The following is a 23,355-nucleotide window of genomic DNA, read 5'->3' as shown; positions in this document are numbered from 1 at the left end:
CCCAATCCTTTTCTTTAACTCTTAAAGCTCTTGTTACCTTCAGTCAAATTATATAACAAAAAATTGTGTTAACTAAATGATATTGTGAAATATGTCGAAGAGAAAAATTCAACAGCTTTTAATAAAAATTACAAAGCGCAGTGCTCTAGAAGGGGAAAATAATAATAATAATAAAAGACAGTTCATTTTTTTTTAGTTGCTGTTTATTTACTCTTGCTTCAGGATCTGTTCTTTTTGATTTTGTTAACCTTTTATATAATTTAATGTATACAAAATAATTGAGACAAAGATCTTTCCTTGAAATTTTTATTCGAGGTCTCACTGTCTCTCTCTCACTCACACACGCACACACACACACATAGGAGCGCGCGAACGAGCGCTTAAGCAACATAATGACATTGAGAGTTATTTTCGAAGCTCTTCTTATCTTTCAACATATTTATCAGTTCCACAGCCACATTGATGCTCATCAGCAACACCAAAGCTAATTTATATAATATGTGTAAAATGTTTATTAAAAAAAATACTTTTTTGAGTATGGAGTGAATAACTAAAGCTTTATTATTTTCTAAAATTGATGAGGAATTACATATGGTGGGAAAATTTGAAAAGCACTGAATGAAAGAAGTCTCTTTTTTTTCATACATTTATTTTACAATAATGTAAAAGATATTCTGAAAACTAATAATTTTCTTAAATTTTTTTCCAATGTGCCAATATTTTTTTATTGATGTGTTTCCTTCGCAATGTGCGTCCAAGCCTATGTATTGTTTCTCTGAGTTTTAACAAAATTATTGTGGCAAAGTTTTAATAGTGGAATGAAAACATTGGAAAAAGCATGCTTCTTTGAAGGGGAGAAGGAGGGGGTACTCATAATCTATCTCTGAGCTGAAATCATATTGGCTCAACATTTCTGTTGTAGACTCATAGAAGTGAAGTTTCTATTCAAGATTAAATAATCACATCCCTTTCATTGATTGTAACAAATAAATTCAAAACAGATAAAGTTTTATGGGATTTTACAACAGAACTGAAATATGTACGAGCTAGTTTTCAAGTAAAATACCTATTTTCTTTCTAGTAAGAAACACAATCGTTCGACCACCAGTTCAAATATAGAAACTGGAAAGTATCAATTGAAGTTATTGTGGAATGAAGGAGACGATTTAGTAGATCAGTTAGTAGTTTCAATACACTTTACCAGTATAGTGTTGCCATGATAAAAGTCTCTACATTAATTTCTAACCTTTAACCAATAATAATTTTTCGCATATTACCAACGCAATTAAAGAAAACTGTGTAAATAGTAGATGCAATATTTATATTCTACACTTATTAATATCCCATTGTTAGGTACCCTAATTTCTACATTGTTTCTTTCTGTACATTTTTATGGAAATAACCACACCCCTAGGGTAAAAGAAACAAAATTCTAGGTGCAAAGTGCAATACACACTTAACTAACTTCAGAATATCTACTAATTTATATTTTAACCATAAAAAATTAAACTATATTAGTAATTAATGTAATTATATTTTATTTAATGATTATAAAAATATGTGGAGAAAAACCCCTTCCTCTCAAATCTAGGAGTTCAGAGAAATTTTTATTACAAATTAAATCAGTTAAATTAATCGGCTCTCTTAAATTAATCTCCTTAAAAAGTAACAGGTTGTTTTCCCTTACTTATGCTTATTTTTCTTTAAATTATCAAATATAATTGAAAAAAAATTGAGAGGTAATGTAATCTAAAATGAAAGGTATAATTTCTTCTTCAACCAAAACCATAAATGAAACATAAAAAATAATGAAAATGCCCGATAAAAGGTGCTTGATTCGTCAGTGACAAAATTAGTTCAAAATGAAATAAAATTCTTAGTTCAGGGCGAATCTTTCTTTTACCAAAAATGATTAAAATAATTAGATATTAAACATCAGAAACAAGGATTTATTGAACAACAATTAGTTAAAATAATGTAATTCATAAGTGAAATATATTTTCCCCCCACTTTCCACAGTTGAACTATTGTAACTTTCCTTATCTTCAATTTTTTGTTTCTGATAAGTTTAAGTTTCTTCAATCAAGAGCTTTATTATCTAATAAGTAAGAATGTTCCTCCTTTTTAAGTATAAAAAGTCGCATCTTCAGTTTGATAACGTCTTTTTAAGATTCTAGTACAACCAGTTACTAAGTAATGCCATTGCCATGCCGTTACTCTATTCACCTGTTATGCACGGAAGTCAAGAACCTTCAGTTCATGAACTCCCTGAACTCCCCTCAAATCAGGAAATCGGCTTTTTACGATTCAGCGGTCGCTAAAGATATACATAGTTTCATGCCTTTTATTGTCAAAATGATCATGAAGCGGAATAATTTAACTTCTTATCCGAAATTTCATACATTTTTTTTTTTTTCATATGCAACCATCAGGCATGAATGTAGGTATGTATGTAGGTCAGGTAGGCTTCAATGCCTACCTGAACAAGTACACTTCGAAAACTATTCCACACTTACTATCATTCTATGACCATACAATTTGTGCCTTTATAACTATTTAAACAGGGTAATGGACATGGCTCAATACTAGTTATTACTTACCACTCTACCTCATGGTCCAATTGCTATTTTTCTAAGACATTAGAGGTAGATATATATTTTTAACTAGAAAAATACTTATTAAATCATATTACTACTGGAATACATTCACTAAATTACATAAAAGAATTATGTTTTAAATTATTTGAACCAATAAACTTACAGGTGAAGAAGTTGTATCGTCTAAATTTTTTAATCATTTTTTCCCGCTCATATCTGTTGTATTTAGAAAAATATTCTTGAAATATTTAGTATTTTACACAGAAAGGCTAAAATCGTCTGCAAGTATAATTGATCCAGGTATTCGGATTTGAATATCACTGTTTTAAACCATTTCACTGGCTGCCTCGAGGAAGAACAGGCTAAGATGGCTGGTATAAAATAATAAAATTTAAAGTTTCATAAGTAATTTAGTTTTAGTCGAATAGAATTGGAACTTTTTTGATTAAAATATTAAAATGCCAAGAACATTTTACTAAATATGACAACAAAACCGGGAGCTTGTACAAAAGATTCAGATTCTACAATTTTGTTAGCACTAAATTTATTGATTAAAATAAAATAAAATATAATTCTGTACGTCATTTCAAGCCTTTTTCCAATTGGAGGTATATGGATATTTCTAACAATTGAAAATGTAGCAATTGGATCATGAGTAGAGCGGAAGCTTTGTATAAAATTTAACAGTAGAAATCCTACAGTTAATTGGAACAGCTTCCTTTGAGCTATTAACAATAAATATAAAATTAAAACTCACAAGTAATCCAATAATATTTTCGAAATATACATCACTATATCCCGTTCAATCCGCAATTACAACAGATTGAAGCGAAACACATCGATGCAATTAACAAAAAGGTTTACACAGCGACAACAGGCTGGTTAGCCAATAAATCACAGCACTCTTATCTCCTCGACAAAGTGGACACGGTCACCGAATCGCACGTGAGAAACTTTCTGGTCCAGTTGCACCGGATTAAGGCTCTTACGGAGGCATTAAAATGAGAGTGTGTTGTCGCGGCCGTAAACGAAATTTACGACAAGGTGTAAACACGTGGCCACTGATACGCTCACTGAAGGGACGAAATTACTTTTAAACGACCTTCTAAACGACCGTTTAAAACATGAGCCTTTGCCTTTTAAGACCGCGACATTTTCTTCCGCCGTGGCGTGTCAGAAAAATTTACTCGCCCGCCCAATTTATAAATCAACGCAACCGACGGGAGGCGTTCTTTTAAGCCTCCAGAAAGAAGGCAGGAAATTAAGAACGAGGGATTTTGGGTTCATTACCGGCATTACTGGGCTAGGATAATTTCTTTCTGTTTAGTGATGCACAGTGTCAAATATATGACTGCGTTGGCTGCTGAAAAACGAGAATCTTTTCTATGCTAAACACTAGCCTTCTAGATTACTGGAATGAGTTCCAACGAGGAAGACAAATAAAGTACATAGTATTCGTCTAATTGAATTTCATTCTCTCCTAAGCAAACTGTAACAGAAACTATTACTTGCTTGTTTGTAACATTGCTTATTATCGCCGTGGCTTATTTTGAGGTCATTGTTTATTATTGCAGAGGTTTATTTTGAAGTATAATTCTTTTATCTGTGATACACACTGCTAAAAAAATCGATGCTTAGTTGGTTGCTGAAATGTGATACATTGTGAATGTGTTTATAATAAACATTAACCGTGTGAATTATCTGAAAGACAGCCAAGAAATGTAGAACTAATCTAATTTAACTTCATCCTATTCTGTCATTATCGATATTTGTTGTCAAAAACATTCTTTCTGATTTTAAAACACAGTGTCAATTGTTGCTGGTAGTGCTGGTAGTTGAAATGCGAGAATTTTTTCTGTGGTAAGAGCTGGGATATATGTTACCGAAATGAATCTTGTGCAAGAATAAAAGAGCTAAAGAAAATTGAATCATGAAATCAATTTAATTTCATGATCATGAATTATTTTGTCATTGTCAATATTGATGAGCAGTAATAATTCTTTATGGTTTATGAAATACATGGCGATACCGTGTGAAAAACTTTTCTATGTTAAACACTGGCCTTGTGGATTACCACAATAAGTTCTGGCAAGAAAGCTAGTCAAGGAATATAGAACCTTCAAAACTGAATATCCCTATCATTACCAGTAATAATAAGAGAGAGCAATTCTTTCTGGTTTGTGTAATATCACATTAAATATATAACCATGCTCAGAAAAAGTTATTTATTGTTAATTCTAGCCTCGGATTATCAGAATGTTTTTCAGCAGGAAAAATAGTTTAGGAATAGAAAATTTGAATTTCATCCATTTCTATCGTTAATGCCATTTGTGAGCGACTTTCTGATAAGAACTATACGATTATGATGATTTCTAAAGTGAGTCTCTTTTCTATTTTAACTAGTACTTGAATTGATTACCGGAATAAGTTGAGGTAGGAGAGACTACCTTAGAATATGGAAATCGTCGAACTGAAGTTCGTCAATATTAAGCAAACTATAATAAAATTGGTAATTGTTGCATTGTATATTAATCACAGATTTATTTTAACCAAAAGAAAAAAATAAATCTCTATATAAAAAATTACCCGAGTGTCACAGAACTCTTTAGGATTTTTCTCTTATAGCTAAACAATGCAAAAACCATTTCAGAGAACAGAACATATTTTATATTGTTTACATTGATTAATCTGCCTCTTCTATCTAATCGAAGGATAATTTCTAAGGATATTTTTAGATATAAAAAAAATCACAGTTGAATAGTAATGTTTCTTAACTCAGCGTAATTTGACAAATTACAGTACGTTGAGTATTTTTATTTTGTATCGAGATAAATAGATATTCCGTTAAGATTTACACAGAAGAAAAATCGATTTGGGAAAAATCTTTTATTATGTATTTTAAAATAAGATTTTGTTTCCTAGTTTATCAAATATATAATTCAGAAAGTTAATTAAAAAATAAAGTGAAGCAAACTCGTTGCTTAAAAATTATGAGAATATATTGCACATTTTTTCTTTTTTTTTTACTGCAAAAAATATGTTCTTCTTGCTTTAGTTTATTACTTTAGAAAAACTGTTTCATAATTAGATAATAATTAAACCAGATTCATTGTTTTAGATTCTCGCCCTATATCATATTAAATTTTTTACCTAATAAAACTAAAAATTTCAAAATTATTGATTTTGAAACTATCGGCACCTTTTATCTTAAAACAACATAATTATTCATTCTTTAAAGAAGCGTCAAATTGAAGATCTATCATCAATTGCATAGTTGAGCGCACTCTGTGTTTATTCATGACTGTTTGAAATGGACTAATAATAAAACAGAGAAGAAGAGGAAAAGTAAAAAAAGAAAAAGGAGGAAAAAAAAAAAAAACAATGAGTAAAAAGTTCAACACATTAGTACTAATATTACTTAATAGATGGCAGCATGTATACTAAAACAATACAAGGAACACCAGTTGAAAACAATTGACTTTCTACCAACTCAGCGAAACATTGGGTGAAAAACAACCGTACAGAGAACAATTATAGAATGACGGTATAAAATTGAATGAAAAAATATGAATTTAAATGTGTAATGTTTAAAAAATACTAATTATTAATAATATTAAGAAATATTCTGTAAATATGTTGAGGGAGAAAGGGTACTAAGGGGAACTTGTGGATTTTGCTGTTTTTCGCCCCTACAATGTATTTATTTTAAATAGTTAAAAAAAAAAAACATAAAATCTACTATGTTCTTCGACAAAATGATACTTTAATACAATTATGAGCATCAAATGCATGATAGCGGTTTTTCCCCCCCCTCATTAGCATGCAGATTTTGTCGTTTTTTATACACTTGGATTTTATCAATTTTAATGGAGATTTTTGCCGTTAATTTCTTTACAAATTGAAATGCGCCAGTCAATTTACTCCTACTTAATAAGTGAATGGTTTATTTTTTGCAAAGATTTTTTTTTATAAATTTCTATTAAAAAGAAATATATATTTTTTTTAATTTAAAATCTGAAGCGAAGATACTGTATTTAAAAATAAAAAGTTTTGTAAATTAAATTTCGTGTATTGTAAATTATACTATTTGATTATTTCAGGAACAAGAAATATCGATTCAAACAAGCGAGTATATATATATAATAAATGTTCTACACAATGAGTAATCTTTCTCTTTCTTACTTCCTTTTTTTTTCAACTTTTGAAATGAAATAAATAATTTTAACCAGTTTTAACTTTCTTTGGATTAGTCTACAAGAATTAATACCGATGGCAGAATAATTCTGTGATTTCTTTTCAAACGCTGTTATAATTTAAAAATTATTATTTAGTATTATTAATTTATTTTATAAAAATATTAATTATAATTTTGGAATTATCGTGTTTAGATGACAATAACTGATAAATTCCCTGACAGACAGTTTTCCAAGAGAATTCGATGCTAATCTGTTAATTTCTCATAACAAAAGACTTCAGTTTTTTTTAACTATCACATACATAATAAATATGATGAGTGAATTTAATGGCATCTCATATATTTGTATTTTCAGGAATTTAATTCTTTTTCTAATAAGATAATTCTTTTAGAAATTCTTTTCTTTAAGACAATTCTCCTTTCAATGATGAAATTTTTAAAATATCCGAATCGAATTTTTTCGAGCAATATGATTATTTCTTTATTATTACTTGATAAATACGAAAGAAAACTATTTAATTTATAACATTTACAAACGAATAATTATGTTATAAGAATACAACGCAAAGTCATTTGAAATACAAAACTGCACTTTCATTTCTTTTAAAGAATATTTGAAAGTAAAAGATTGGCTGCTCTAACAGAAAGGTCACATGAATGTTTTGCTTTCCGAATAAATTCTGTAGAACTCATTATCAGCGCCGCTTTGCTGAATTGAGTCACGATCACAGAAACATTTGATCACCATGGTTACACTCAGCAATTCTTTGCCTCATAAATAGCAGCGCCATCTATTGGAAATGATCGACACTGTTCCATAAATGTCACGTGCTGGAGATTAGGTTATACTTAACTGCATTTGTTTAAGCTTTTAAATTAAATTTAGAAGCAAAGCCAAAATTTTCAAAAAATGATTTACAAAAAAATAATAGAATGTGTGAATTGCAAGGATCTTAGAGCAATTTCAGAAGATTTGTACCAATCTACAAGTAATAAAATGTACTTAAAGTCATTTTGCAATTGAAATCTTTTTTACTGATAAAAGAAATATGTGAGTGTTAGTGCTCTACAAAACAGATCTTTAGGCTACATCTACCAAATTTGGCTGACATAATTCAGAATGTAGAAATCCGCACTTCGGAGCGATTTTTTTAAAAATTTTAATTAACTAGAAATTAATTCCGAAAATATTTTAGCTCAAAAATGTTTGTTATACCACATTAAAATCCAAAAAAATATTTTCTCAACGATATCAATCAATTCTTGTACAGTTATTTTTCGGTTTTTAATTAATTTTACAGCATATATTTTATTCTTTTAATAAAATTTAATCTTTATTGTTTACCTTTATTTTTATTTTTAGCCATAAATATTTGTTTTTAACAATGATCTGCTATTATAAAAGTTCCATCTTGGCATTTTCATGCATTGTTGATAGTGAAAGTATGAAGATATGACTCATTTTCTTCATGCTGCTTAAGGAAATAGTTTAATAAAGTTTTTGGAATTTTGCTCGATTTATAACTAAAGTTTAAGTTCAGAAGTGAGTAATGGAGGAAAATAATAATAATATTTTGTCCATTTTTAAATACTTTTTTGTAATAAAAATATATAATCACCATTTGAATTTGAAAACTTTCTTTCTTTATATAGTGTACTGAAAATTTGTTAAATCGGAGATATTTTTACTGAATAATCCTCAGAGATATTACATAAATTTTAAAACATATTTTATAATAACTATAAAATTGCAATGTTGTGAGATTCTATATTCGATTCTTATATTTTTAATGTACATGTTTGATTTCAGCAAAAAAATAAATAAATAAATAAATAAATTATTAGCTTAGTTGAAGTTTAATCATTTCCGTTTTAAATAAAAGTTTATATTTTTTGTGAGACGACAGAAAATTAGAAAATCCTGTAAACCGAATGTTTTATGGTCTCAAAAATATTACGAGTTATATGTCTAACGAATTTTGATGTTTATGAAGTGTTTTGCCGAGGAGGTGGTTAAATACTTAATTAAAACTTTTAGTAACTATTATTATTGACGAACCAACTGGTTACCAAAGGCAGCTAATTTATGATCTATACAGTTGCATAAAAATAATTTTGATAAAACTTTATTAATTAACTTATAAGCTCATAATAAAATGGTCTGAAAAATAAAAATATAAAAAATAGGTAGCTGTAAAACCATCATTAAAAATAATAAACTAAATCACTTTATCATAATAAGTTACGTTTAAATAGCACTAAAAATATATTTGCAGTAATATTTCTTTTATTATATATCATGCAAGAAATAATGCAATATAATATATTCATATCAAACGTCCTGAAGAAATTTTCTAGGAATATGAAATTTATTTCAAAATTCGAGGGTAAAATGTAAAAATTTGAAAAAACTTTTAAATTTTTAGTTCAAAAAATAGCTTAAACATGAAATAATTTAGCATTTAATAAGACGCCTTATTATCTTCAAGTTTTAGATTTAATAAAAACTATGAAATTAAATAACTTCTTTGTGGAATTTACCTTCCTGGATAATTATTAAACTGTAAATAATGTTACACATAACAGTATTAACTAAATAAGCATAACAGATACATCTCTATGATGTCTATCAATTTATTAAAACTTATAAGAATTAATTTCAGTTTAAACATAATACTGAAGAAGGGCATCGAAAAAAAAATATTGATTTTTTTTGTGTACTAAAATTTTTCAGAAGATAAAAATTAATTTTTTTTGTTTATTATCAATTATATATTATTATAAATGCAAGTTATTTCTGACCATCATGCTTAGTTTATATTACGTAAAATAATGATGGTCAAACTATGGTCTACAATCCACTTAGAGATGCCATCCTGCCAACCATAAATGCAAAAATATAATAATGCTATAATCATAAAATTCCGGTTCGAACTAGTTTATTAGGATTATTTATTACATATATTCTTCTTATTATTTAGAAATTAGTTACAGTTTCATTCATTGCATTAAAGAATTTTTTAAGTCTTTATTGCGATTTATACTGTTAAAGCGGTCAACCTTTTTTTTTTTTTTTTTTTTTTTTTTTTTGTAGAACTTAATATACAATTAATGTTGTTGTAGAATTTCCTGAAGTACTTTAAATTATTTAATACAATTGAAAGACGTAATCGTTAAGAAGAATAAAGAAAACAAAATGAGCAAAATGTTTTAAATCTGCTTATAACATGCAAAATGCAAATAAATAAATATGTAATACATACTTGTTTGCAGCTTTATGAATGATATAATGTGAATACTCTGAATTGTAATTTTCAAACCTAGATCGGATTCAATTGAATTTCTAATGCATATATATTTACGGTATAAAAATGTTTTACAATGTATGAATTTTGAAATAAAAAATTTAAGGCAGAACAATTAAGAAAGAAGGACTACGTTTAAATCATAAAAAAATAAATAAATAAAAACCCTAGTTAATTATTTTTGATTTTTTTTTATGAAACAAAAATTACTATTTCTAGAAAAATATTAATATTCGATAAAGGCACGTCATTTGCTGGGAAAAAAAAAAAAGCACAAACTAGTAATAAATTCGACCTGCTTTCGTGAGGATGAAATTTGACTCCATAATGTTTTTTTTAATATTTTAAGCAGCACACACGCGTACGAACAAACAAGAAAAATGCCTAAAGATTTCAGCTGAAGAATTATAATTTCCATTTGAATAGAAAAGAGTCTTAAAAAAAGAAGGAAAAAAAAAAAAAAAAGTGACGATCATTCTGCGTTCTAAAGAAAAAAAAATCAAAACAAAAATGCCTTTGTAAAATTATAATTACTATTTTAGTAGGAAAACAGTTCTTCAGAAAGCAAGAAAGAAAAAAGCTTGAAGATCGTTGACCTTTGGAGCAAAACTGTGGACCTACGGAGATGTTATTACGTAGCATTTTGCTGTGGTTGCATTTTGAATGATACAGAAAAAAATACAGATAAAAGATTAGTTAGAAGCCATTCATAAGTTTAATTTAGTGAAAAAGAATAAAAAAATAAACTGATGCAATTCTTTTTCTTTCTTTTTTTTTAACTTTCAGTTTTTAAAAGTAATTTACGCATTCGAATTCTTTAATTTTTTAATTCTTTATGTAAATCAAACAATGCTTACAAACAAACAAACACACACACACGCACTCGCACACACGCACACGCACACACACACACACACGCACACGCACACGCACACATATATATATATATATAGTTTTGAAAAATAAGATTAACTAGCCAATTTTAGAGTTTTAAATTTGTTAATTATACACTATTACTAAATGCACTCACTGAAATAAAACTGAACATAAGCTATTTCTCAAAGATCAAGGAATTTAAAAAAATTGCTTTAATAGTGTTTACATATAGATTTTTCATCGTATATTAATATAATTTAATTATAATAGTTTCTATGTTATTGCTGAAATTTAGAATTATAATTTCTACTCCATTTTCTTTACGAGTTTCAAAAATTTTTAAGCCTAAAATTTAATTAGAATGAAATAGTTGTGTTAAATTTTGATTGAAAATAGATCGATTGTTAGCTGAACCTGTTTTAAACCATTTCAACTATAGTATACTGTTTCTTAAAATAAGAATTCGATTTTCAATAGAACAATTTTCATTAAAATATCCTAAATAGGTACACAGTTTCACTCTCATACGATTTAAAAACATATCCGTTTTAATGTATATAGTACTGTAATAGATGGGAAAATTATTCTAGCTATTTAAAATAAACGGATTAAAAGATGGTTTAAAAAACAAATTTTCATCTATGTCCTAAAAAGAATTACTATTTTTTTAAATCAGAAACATGAAACATGACTCAACCATAATATATTTTGACTTTAAATGAAAATGGAGCTTTTTTTATATTTATTAATTAACTTCTTTTTTAAAAAAAAATCTCGAGCCTTAATATTTTTTGATTTGTCCTCGGATTTTTATATCAAAAAATAATGTTATATTTTTTAGTAGCCTTATAAAAGAGTGTACATAACTTTCTATTTTCATTCTTTATAATTTCTTACCTTTAATTCATAAATTATTATTATAAAAAAACATGGATTTTTTTTAATTTGCTAACACGTGGCGCCTTTAATATCGAATAACAAATTAATTCAAATCAATCGATGAATCGCTAGTTAGAATTTATAAATTACTGGAAAATCTCTCAGAAATTTTTATTTTTTACAAGCATATAACGAATCAAATTATTCAAAATCATATTAAACAAAAGTTTTGTTAATTTCGACGAAAATGATATTTTAAATATTATGTAATGCTCGGTTTTTTTTAAATGATATTTTTTTAAAGCAGAACTTCAACTTTATTCTGTTAGATTAACTTTTGTTTTAAATCAATATCAGGTCCAATCTGGGACGGATCTAGTATTTCTGAATTTTGGTCAGATGGCGAGAGCGACAGCTGAGCCGTTAAGCCTAAACTGAGCTAAGCCAAATCTCTACACTATATTGTAGGTATTAACAGGATGTTCGACAACCTTTGATTTAATCCACTACTCATAGCTGTACCCACTAGTTCATAGCTGTTCTTTGATGAAATCGGGTATCTTGCTCGTACCCTTCGATATTGAAGTTGTGATATTAGACTACTGCAATCTCAATGGTATTTCAGCATATTGCCTGTAAGAAAAATTTTGTTTGACTGCAGATATTATAATAATAATAGAACGATAATATGGTGTGATATTTTGGAGTTCGGCAGTTAATTTTGTTAAATGTAATTCCTGTAATGTAATTACTTATTACATTACTGGAATGAATAAAAGTGCAAGATGAACAAATGAAAGGTAAAAGTAAATTATTATCAAGGCTTAATATGAAATTATTTTGAATAGATGGGTTGATGATATTTAAACTTTAAATTGGTTGCGCTGATTACCAGATGTGTGTGGGGGAGGGGGCCGACGCAACATGGATATATATTTTTTATTTAGTTTTAACTTTTAATACGCAGCATATTAATGATATTGACTGATTATATTCCAAAGTAATTCTGAAACAAAGCATGCAGAAAAAACGATTATCCTTGGGTATATCTTGATATTTGATAAAAGTTGATGATTTGCAGAGAAAATTTTCGATTCAGTTACCATAATTCCTTTACTATAAGCCCTTTTTTAGCCGATGTTTAGATGCATAAATAAGTGATTTAAATGTATTAAAATATTACAAAAAAAAAACAAACAGGGATAGTGTTCATGAATTTTTTGCAAAAACATTTTTATATTAAAAATAATATCATGAAAGTTTCATATATGCACCAAAAAGAGTATTAAAAAACATTCTTAATTTTAAGTAAAAAACTAACATCATATTTCCTTTTTGTAAGAATCTATAACACTGTGCCTAGAGAAAAATTTCATTATTTCAGTATCCCACAAATTTTTGTTGTTAATTAAAAAAAATAGTGAATTTTTAGTTATACATAAACGCAAATGTTTAGTTATGCATAAACTTTTCGATTTTAATAAGATATTTAAAGTGTTTTAATATAATTTGAAGTCCTTTCAGATGATTTGTATAATGTAAACTGTACCAAAGGCAAAAATTGAATCATAGTTAATCTACGTTTTATGTACGTTTTCTGGAAGGTTTAGAAATAAATTTTAAATTACAGTTAATCAAACACAAAATTATGAAACATTATAAATTCCAACTCAAAACGATTTCCAAAACACCAAGTGATTTTAGGAATGAGTTGTTATTCGACCATTTCACAGTCCCAATACACAAACTTGATATAATTGAATCGCAATCAACTTAAATCAAACATATTAAGCAAATAAGTGAAAAATTCTTCATTTGAAAAATTTTATAAATAAAATGTAAATAATTACGTCAAAAAATTATATATTAATAAAGTTAATTTTTCAAGTGTTAAGAAATAACAGAAACACTCAATTTATTTTATAAGTCCCTTCACAAATTATAATTCATTTTAAAATATGTATTTTCACCGTTTTTCTAAGCCGTACTGGTAAGTATTTCATTCTGATAAAAGTTTTTCAGCGAATTAGTATTATTGATTATTAATTAAATTCATTTGCTTATTGAACTTGTGCTGCCATCTATGAGAAAACATTACATGTTTATTGTTTCAATAATGACTAATCGATTAAAAATTTTCTTTGCTTTTAGTTTACAAGAAAACATATCGCGATGTCTATATTATATCGGACATCAATAATAATTCTGATTCCACTATGAGTACAGAATACGAATTTTCGGTCAGAAGATTATCTAATTATTCGGAAAATTGCATCTTCTCAAATTTATAAAAAGGTAAGGAAAAAATTTTATTAAGGCAGTTTTTATCAATTTTTGTTCTTATTTATAAATTATAAAATATTTTATAATTATGTGTAAGATCTGTCATAAATTAATTAAAAATATTTTTTGCTTCTTTATATATTATTTTGAAAAATGATCAAATTTCTTCATTTTACAAATTCTGATTTTGTATATAAATAAAATAAATAAATATGCGATTTTTAATTTTTTTTTATTCCAAATGAAAATAAACCATTAAACGCTGAGTCGAAAGTTAATAAATTTCAAAACTTTACACCTATAATAAAAAGTTATCTTACTACATATATTTATTAAAATCGGAATGCATAAAAGCAGTTTATCCCTTTGTAACAATATCAGGTTAAAATGTAACAAGAGTATAATATTTCTACTAGCATGCTGCTAAATTAGCTTAAATCAACGTATCTTAAGTGGTTTTAAATTTATATGCTGATATTAATATGTAAATAATATTAACTCTTCCATATAATATTCCATATAAATGGTGAATTAATATATGCTGATATTAGATTGTAAATGATTTTTAGTCTTACAATTACAAATAAAAGGAGAAATAATACTTTTTATTATAGAAGAAATAAATTATTTGCCGAATTTTACAAACACTTATTCGCAATCTCTCAAAAAATTATAGCATGATTATTTAATATTAAAACTTACAAATTTACAATAATTATTAAACACTAAAATTTAAAATTTAATAGATATCAACAAAAATAGGCAATAATTAATAAAGAAAAGAAGACAGCAGTAGCATAGAGAAATGGAATGTTCTTCATACAGCATGACATGGGTTTAAATGTTATAATGATAAATTTCATTTATTGTAGAAAGGCATAAGAAGCCTTCTATATGAAAATAAAATAATTAGTAAGCGATATTTATGAAAACAAAATTTAAAATGTTAATCTTAAAATATCTTACGAAAAAACATTTTAATTTCAATCAGATTATTTGACAAAAATATAAGTTTTTCATTGCAAATCTAAATGTTAGTTTTTAATTTGGTCCATTTAATTAGAATCGCTAATACAAAGCGTTAATCAATGGATTGATTCGTTACAGAAATGTATCAATGAAAAGTTTATAACCAGAAAAAAAAAATTGAGACTATTAAAGCTTTATCTCCTCAAAACATTAAAGAGATACAAGTTGAAAAAAACTTAAATGTTTTACCCATTTAAAAACAATTACGCAAATTACAAAATAAAATATAAAATATGTCGAACTGACATTAAAAAAATTTGTTAATGATAATTATTAAATATTCATACCTGATAAAACTAATAAATGGCATTATCAGCACATTTCTTCACTGGCCCTGCCCTAGCGTTGTCACGGAACCATACGAAATTCAAACATTCCCCTTCCGCATTTTGTAGTTTTCTTGTAAAAATGGTATTACAAAATAAACTAGGTCACTAGTTTTAAGGAGGAGTGGCTTGTTTACATCTGGAGCTCATTTGTTTACACTAAGACATTGAATATTACTTATTCGTGCATTGTAATTAGGCGGAACAGGTTTTGTAGGCGGGGTTTCATATCCTAACCAATGAACGGACAGAGCCTCTGGCAATGAAAGTTTTCGTATCGCTGACTGACAGGAGGGCGCCACTGTAGTCGTTTCTGGCATGAAAGGCCAATAGCGCTTTTGTCTTAGAAGTAGCGTGAAATGTTCAATTTCGGCATGTTACGCATTGATTTTTCTTTAGTGCTAGTTGACAACTATCGTTTAAAACTCTATTTTTAGAGAAAAATTAAAATTCGAAATTGAAAATTATGGTATAAGTAAATAATAAATACAACTTCATTTTAAACCACGCCCATAATATTATATTCGTGAAAAAAAATTGTAAGTCGAATCTCTAATCCGGGAAACGGGATCTCTATTAATGTTTTAGGCTTTTTTTAAATTTGCTTTTAATTAAGTAGTAGCGATTATGTGAGTGCACAAGCAATGTATTTAATACAATCGCTATGCATATAAATATAAAAACAGTAATTAAATAATGAAATACTTAAAGATATTTTCAAAATTTATTGAAATTGGAGAAAAATTGTTATCTTAGAAAATTATATATATATATGTATGTATTTTTATATGAGTTTTATATTTGTATATATTTATATATATGAGAAACATTTTCCCATTGAAAACTATGCATATACGTATGAGCTTTAAAATGGTGTAATATGGTTTCTGCGCGAGGTATCTTGGCCCGAAGTTATGAAAAAATATGTATGCAAAATTTCAAATAATTTTTCTTTTAAATTTTATTAAGCATTTTAAAGATGAAATATTAATGAAGAAATAACTACTAGTTAAATTAGTTGAGTTTAAATTCATCTATTAAAAATTAAATTCATCTAAGTTTTGAATATTTTTTTTTACACTATGGATGTTGGAATTTGAAAGCATGCCGATCTACAAACATTATCATATTAAAAATATATCACTGCTTTTTTAATTAAATATTTCCAAAAATTTACAATAAAACAATGTAGACAATAGAAAGAATGTAAAACTCGTAATGTAATATCGTATCTATAGAATATTAATTTTTCTTGTTTCTTTTCTGTTCTACCATTTTTATTTACTCCTAAAAAATTGTTTATTTTACCTCAACTGAATGGCGGGAGACGTAAAATTTTGACGAATACCAGACTACGCAAAACTGAAACAGTGCTTAAACTAAAGGTTAAATTTTAGTGCTAATTCAATAATTTACTAAGCTGAAGAAATTTCTGATTTTAGTATTAGTTACAAGCATTTGTTTGAAATTTTCTATAAATAATAAAGAATATGTAAAAATACATTATCTAATAAGAAGTTATAATCCATAACATGCTTTAGACCTATCATAAATACAATTTGTTATAATTTATTTACTTGCACTTATAATGGAAGTCACCAAAAAAACAATTTAAATAGAAAAAGTTATTTTAATCAATAATAAATAATTTATATTCAAATAAACTTCCATTTATCAAAACTTTTTAAAAATGGGTTTTAAATAGAATGCTGGTGTATTTTTAAAGGAAGGTATAAAAGAGTTTATATAGAAAGATTTTAAATTAAAAAAAAATACAGGTTCAAACGATTTCATTCCTGTTTAACTTTCTTTTAGTTATTTTATGACTTTAAATCCTTGTGCTTTGTATCAGATTATGGGTTTATTTTTAGTTTTCAAATTAGCTAAATTTTTGATCTGTTAAGCCTTCTATTTGTATTTTTAAAGTTACTTTACTCATGTCTGATCTGAAAAAGGAAATATTTGTGCGGTGATTCACCTATTTCGAATATATTAAAATTATATATCAAATTGATTTATCAAGTATATTCCTTTTTTTAGATATTTATTATTTAAAAATAAAATGAATAATGTTTCGAGCATTTGTTAAAATATTTTCGGCATTTAAATCGCAAGAAATTTATACTATTAAAAGTAAATAGATGGAGGAAAATTATTTTGTATTTTCTTGTGTGCATTCATTTAAATATTCAGATTCTTTGACAACTGTTATTTTAAAATACAAAACATTATTTTCGAATATTTTAAAAAAAATTTAATACCTCAAGGGACTCCATTTTTTTCTTTTTTTTTTTCTTTTAGTAGACGAAAGAAATTCATGCGTTGAAAATAGGTAAATAGAGGAATATGTCTTTCCTTTCTTTCAGGTATTCGCCGCAATATTCATTTTTATTGAGAATTATTAGAATTGTCATTCATCAGGAACTCAAGGTTCAGATTTTTTTTTTCAGTAGACAAACCATAAAAAAAATTAAGCTGTTGAAATTAAGTTAATAGAGAAAGATGGCTACGATTTCCTCATTGGCTATTTAAAAATACACTTAAGAAGAAAGTTGCTTACAAATAGTTTCGGTAATTAAAAAAATACTGTTCATTTATAAAATTAAATATTGCAGAGTTTTGCTTAATCTGAATTAGAAATACTAAAGTTTTATTTGATAATTGAAAAACCAATCAAATGTTTTTATATTTCTTAAGATATAACATACATTTTAGTAAACCCGTGGAATAGCCAGTCAGTAACAGAGCTATGGAAATTAGTTGTTCGGCGAAAAATTACCATAACTAAAAATACTTGGGCACGTTTCTTCAGAAAGTATCACAAAAAATCTTATTGCCTGATGCTCTTTAAATACGCATTTCGAAAAAGAAATTTACTGTAATAGTTAAAATTAACAATTATGAATTGCCCTGAAAAAATTATACATAGGAAAAGTACCGTATGAATCAAAAAATTTATATTAGGATTTTTAAGGTTTTAGGCCTAATCGAATTTTTTTATCGATTCTATTTATTTTAAATGTAAATGCAAATTATACCTGAAAAATAGATATTACTGCAATATACTAAAAAAAATTTTAGTTTTCTAACACAAGCTCCACTTTTTGTATTGATTGAAAATATTTATTTCGAATTAATAGATTTTATTAATGCATGGACAGCATCTCAGGCCTATCGAAATTATTACATAATATTTAAATTATCTTTTATTATTCTCTAAAATGAAAGGATATATTTTTACTTTTTAATTTCTGATTTTCACTTTTCTTTCAACGTTTTCTTAGTATTTATAAATGATTAATGATTTGGGAGTTAATGAATTAAAAGCGAAAATGTTTAAAAAACGTTAAAAAAGATAACGTTAGCTATATTACCCTTTACACTAATGACTTTTTACATATTTTTTAAAAATTATTTAGCGGAACATTATATATTTTTTTTTTCAAGTTTACCACGTAATAAAGATTTGTCTATTGACAATTTAATTTAAAAACTGTTTTTTTTTTGGCTGTTTTATTTTTACGCTTTAAATTAAAACATGATTTTTATTTGTTAATACAAAAGTTTCACAACTTGCAAAACTTATTATTTAATTTTTATTTATTGTAGTTTTAAATATTTATAATACCATTTGTCACTGAATGGATTTTACAATATAAGTGACACTCATATTAGGGAGAGTGCGATAACTTAAAAACATTGATTTGTTAAAGAATTTTATTTAATCGAGCGAAGTAAATTTTATTTAAATTAATTTTAACTTGAATTGTTCATATTAACAAAAGTCAATCTAAATCTGCACTGGCGTGTTTCTTCATCAAAAAAGTGCTATACACTATATGACTTTTATGCTGTACACTATATGTATAAAAGTAATCTTATGTAGTAAATTATATATCAATATATATAGCTTATTTAAAAATTATATATCAATAAGTGAGAAAATTTTTATTAACTTATAAATACTATTATCTGTCGTATTTCACCTAATTAAACGTACTATTAAGCGAATATGGTGTCTTTTAAGGTTTACAGCCTTTGAATAAGCATAATTAATTTATTTTTTATGAATTAAAAATAAAATTGAACTATGTGTGATGAATAATAATCAGTTGTTCATATTCGCATATCTACGTGATTTGTATTTTTAAACAAAAATATATTATCATCATGAATTTACAAAAAAAAAAAGTATGTTAAAATAATAAAGAATATTAGAATTTGTTATGATTTTATCTGCTAACTTTCATATTTTTCTTTTTTATAGATTTACGTCAGTTTGAAATATTCAGATATTAACTAACCAACGCTTGAATACAATAGATAAAAAATGGACGTTTTCACTATATGATTCTGACTGTTATTTTTTTCTAAAAACGAAAAATTGAGACCAGAACCATTAGAAATGAATCTACTTTCTATAAACCAATAAACTGGCAAATAATTTTTCTAACACATTTAATCAAATTAAAAGTGTTATTTCAACGATCTAGCTTCATTTAAACACTATTACATTGGAAATACATATTTAATTTATTTCTTATGGATTAAAAATAAGACAAAACTCTGTTAATTGAATAATAATCAGCTGTTTTGCTATACCTGCATAAGTTGTAGTTTTAAACAGAAATATATTATCACTATACATACAAAAACGAACATTTTAAAATAATAAAGAATAATGGAATGTTTTATACTCCTATCGTCCAACTTAAATATTTTCTTATTTTACAATCTTATATTTGTTTAAAGTATTCCAAAGTATGTATTCTACGCCACGCTTGAATTCAAAAAATAAAATAGATGCAACGATGTATAGATGTTTCCAGCTGTTATTTCTACTAAAAATAAAGAATTCAAACTCAAAAACATTTAAAATGTATTTACCTTTCATAAACTAAAATGGAAATAAATGAACTATCATAGTTGCGCCCATAAAAGATAACCAAATAAAAAGGTCTGATCGCTATTAAATTTTATAGGTAGTTTCATTTGTGTTTATGTTTCCTCGATGGAGCATGTCATGTTGGCATGAATTACAATCGATTTTTATCTGATGGAAGCATTATGTAGCGTGTCATCACATCATAAATATAGATTAAAAACACATGTATCATTCAGTCATCTGTTACTTGTCACGTTTTATAGGTAAATTCCAAGTGTTCCAAAGCAAACAATTTTACAACTAATAATATCAAAATTTCCTTTTATTCTTCTGTTTCCATGTAATACATACGGTATTATAATCTTAAAAATTTTGACAAAAATAACGTAACGAAGAGTGTTATTTTTCAACTAAAAAAATTGTATATTTGGAATACTATAAATTAAAAAAATGATAATTTCAAATATACTTGTTGACTGGATGAATATTTTTTTGCAAAAATTAGATAATATTCTTTAAATTTTCAGTTGATACTTTTTCAAGTATATATTTTTTATTATAGTAACTATATATTTGTGCTAAAGTCCCAAAAATTTATTTAAGTAATCATTCGTAATAAGCGTATAAAATTTATTCAACTATTATTAAGTAAAAAGGCAGCTAACACGTATTTGAAGTATAATAAGATAAAAAAAACACAAGCAATAATAAGACAAAAGATAACTTTAACAAAAGATCATTTTAGGTAAATAAATATGCAGCAAAATATCACAGAATATGTTTTGAAGTGGTACTTTTGCTTTCCGCATTTTGTATTCTTTAGAATTATCTTGAAATTAAATAATATAGAAATAAGGGCATTTAAAACTAACGAATAGCGAAAATGTAAATATTTAGGAAATTAGCATTAAATGAGGACAAAAAATGTATTAAACATGTGTCACAATTGTAATTTGTTTTAATATAAGGGGGTACTACATTATGTCGAAAACCACGTATTAACAATCCATCTTTTTAAACAAACTATTAATAACATCATCAAAAAATTTTTGTTATTCAAAATAATTCATGTAAATTTCAAAAGAAATAATTTTCCCCATTATGTTCACTACAAATAAAAATGTAAAATTATATATTAATCATTCCCACTACATTTCTTAAAAACATAAATTGTAAATTAGTTTTTAATCTAAGTACAATGGAAATATTATACATTACACTAAATTTTATAATAGTAAGCATTACAGCTTTAATAAAAGATTGTGATTTAATTGATACTTTAACTTAACTGCACTGCATTATAAGGTTGTATATAAGGTTTTACTAGATATATGTGATGGCAAACGTAAATAAAACCAATTTCAAAATCAAAATTAAATGCAATCAGTTAGATAAAATGCATAATAGTAAGCGTTACATTCAAAATAAGAAGAAATATATCCGCAACTAACAACCAATAGCATCGATTAAAACACACATATACAATATATATATATATATTGATTACAGTATAAGTTAAAATAAGAACTTAGCTTATAAATGAAGTAACGCTCAATATTATAACAGTGTTGTGAGAAAAAGGAATTAGAAATTAAAAAAAATTTAACCGGCTTAAATATAATTTTACTTTTTTTTTTGTTATCAAATATAGAATATTTTGTTGGAAGAGTAAAAATGATTTTTTTGAATAACAGATTTATTGTTGAAATAAATGTCTTAAGAAAAGGGATATATTTGATTTCAAAAAGTTTTCACTGAAACAAAAAGTTTAAAGAGAGAATTTTTGTTAAATAATAAATGAAAAAAATGAATTAATAATGATTTGCGAATACATATAATTGCCTAATCGAATGATTTTTATGATAATAAAAAGAGTAGAATTAACATTTTCGTTTGCAGTAAATTACAGCAATAGTTTTAAATATTAAATTTCTTTCATTATTTGCAATTTCTTCATTATATCAAATATTAAAAAAGATATAACAAAGAACAGATAAATTCAAAAATATTAATAATAATAACTCAATTACAAATAGACTAAACTTTTTAATATAATATCCTTTGATTACTAATGAACAAATTAAAAAGCAATTGCTATATAATGCAACACAAATTATCATATGAAACCTAAAACATCATAGATTTTATTTTGTTTGTAATTAATAAATTTTTGTAAATTGAAGATATTTATTAAAAAATAAAGCCGGAGCTTTAAAAAGCATACAAAATTTGCTTAGTATGATAAACAAAATTAATAAAAAGTAACAGAGAGGAGATGCAAAATAAATATTCATTGTTTACATGACGCTAAAAATCTTTACACAATTTTTAATCATTCCAAATACACTACTTTCATTCGTTCTGTGCAGGCGATTTTCCGTTAAAACTAATTGAAAAGTCATGTTTCTTTTATAAGCAGCTTATGATAAAAGATCACAATAAAAATATTAACTACTCATTCAATGGAAAATGAATTATTTTTCCAGTAGTTATACTAATTACTTATTATATCTTTTGGCAGCGTAGATCCTTCATATACCTCTCCTTACATGAGATATTCTACGAAGAATAACGGCTGTTGATGCTAAAAAGATCGAAAAAGGGAACTCACCTTCGGCGTCGATTCGTTCTCCGCCATCTTGGAAAGCGATGAGCTCCGATACGCAGTGGCAGGCGAGTGGCAAAGCGTCCGAGGAGGGCGGACGAGGTAAGTGGCGGCCTTTAATTATATTTTACGTCCGAATTAAGGCTATTCTACAGTTTGGGCGTCGAATCGGCGTCGTTCATAAAAATAAAAGTCGTTCGCCGTTCGACGGGGGCGCTGCGGTGTCGGGGAAGAACGGCATTTTTTCAAGAGGGAGGGGGGGATGAATGAGGATGACCCCGTGTGACGTGAGGGCGAGGGGCATCTTTAAGATTCGTTCTCTGGATTTTTCTCTGACAATGATTTTCTTTGGAGACATGCTGTCTATGATGCTTA

The 23,355-nt window shown here is 26.4% G+C and overlaps 1 protein-coding gene across 5 annotated transcripts in view; it reads right to left on the bottom strand.

Moving 5' to 3' along the window:
• Window positions 1–23,116, bottom strand: part of LOC129981213 (homeobox protein abdominal-A homolog) — a 96,462-nt gene extending 73,346 nt beyond the window's left edge. For 2 of the 5 annotated variants that reach the window (XM_056091959.1, XM_056091957.1), the window contains exon 1: window positions 15,452–15,614. The gene's annotated coding sequence lies outside the window, so the exon portion shown is untranslated. Of the gene's footprint in view, window positions 1–15,451; window positions 15,616–22,986 lie in introns of those variants that run through there. The other 3 variants (XM_056091958.1, XM_056091960.1, XM_056091961.1) reach the window with 3 other exon arrangements.
• Between the last annotated feature and the right edge of the window lie 239 nt (window positions 23,117–23,355).

This window comes from Argiope bruennichi, chromosome 8, assembly GCF_947563725.1.
Source record: "Argiope bruennichi chromosome 8, qqArgBrue1.1, whole genome shotgun sequence".
Lineage (NCBI taxonomy): Eukaryota > Metazoa > Arthropoda > Arachnida > Araneae > Araneidae > Argiope > Argiope bruennichi.
Note: the sequence above shows the minus strand (reverse complement) of the source record. Positions and strands in the feature narration are given on the sequence as shown.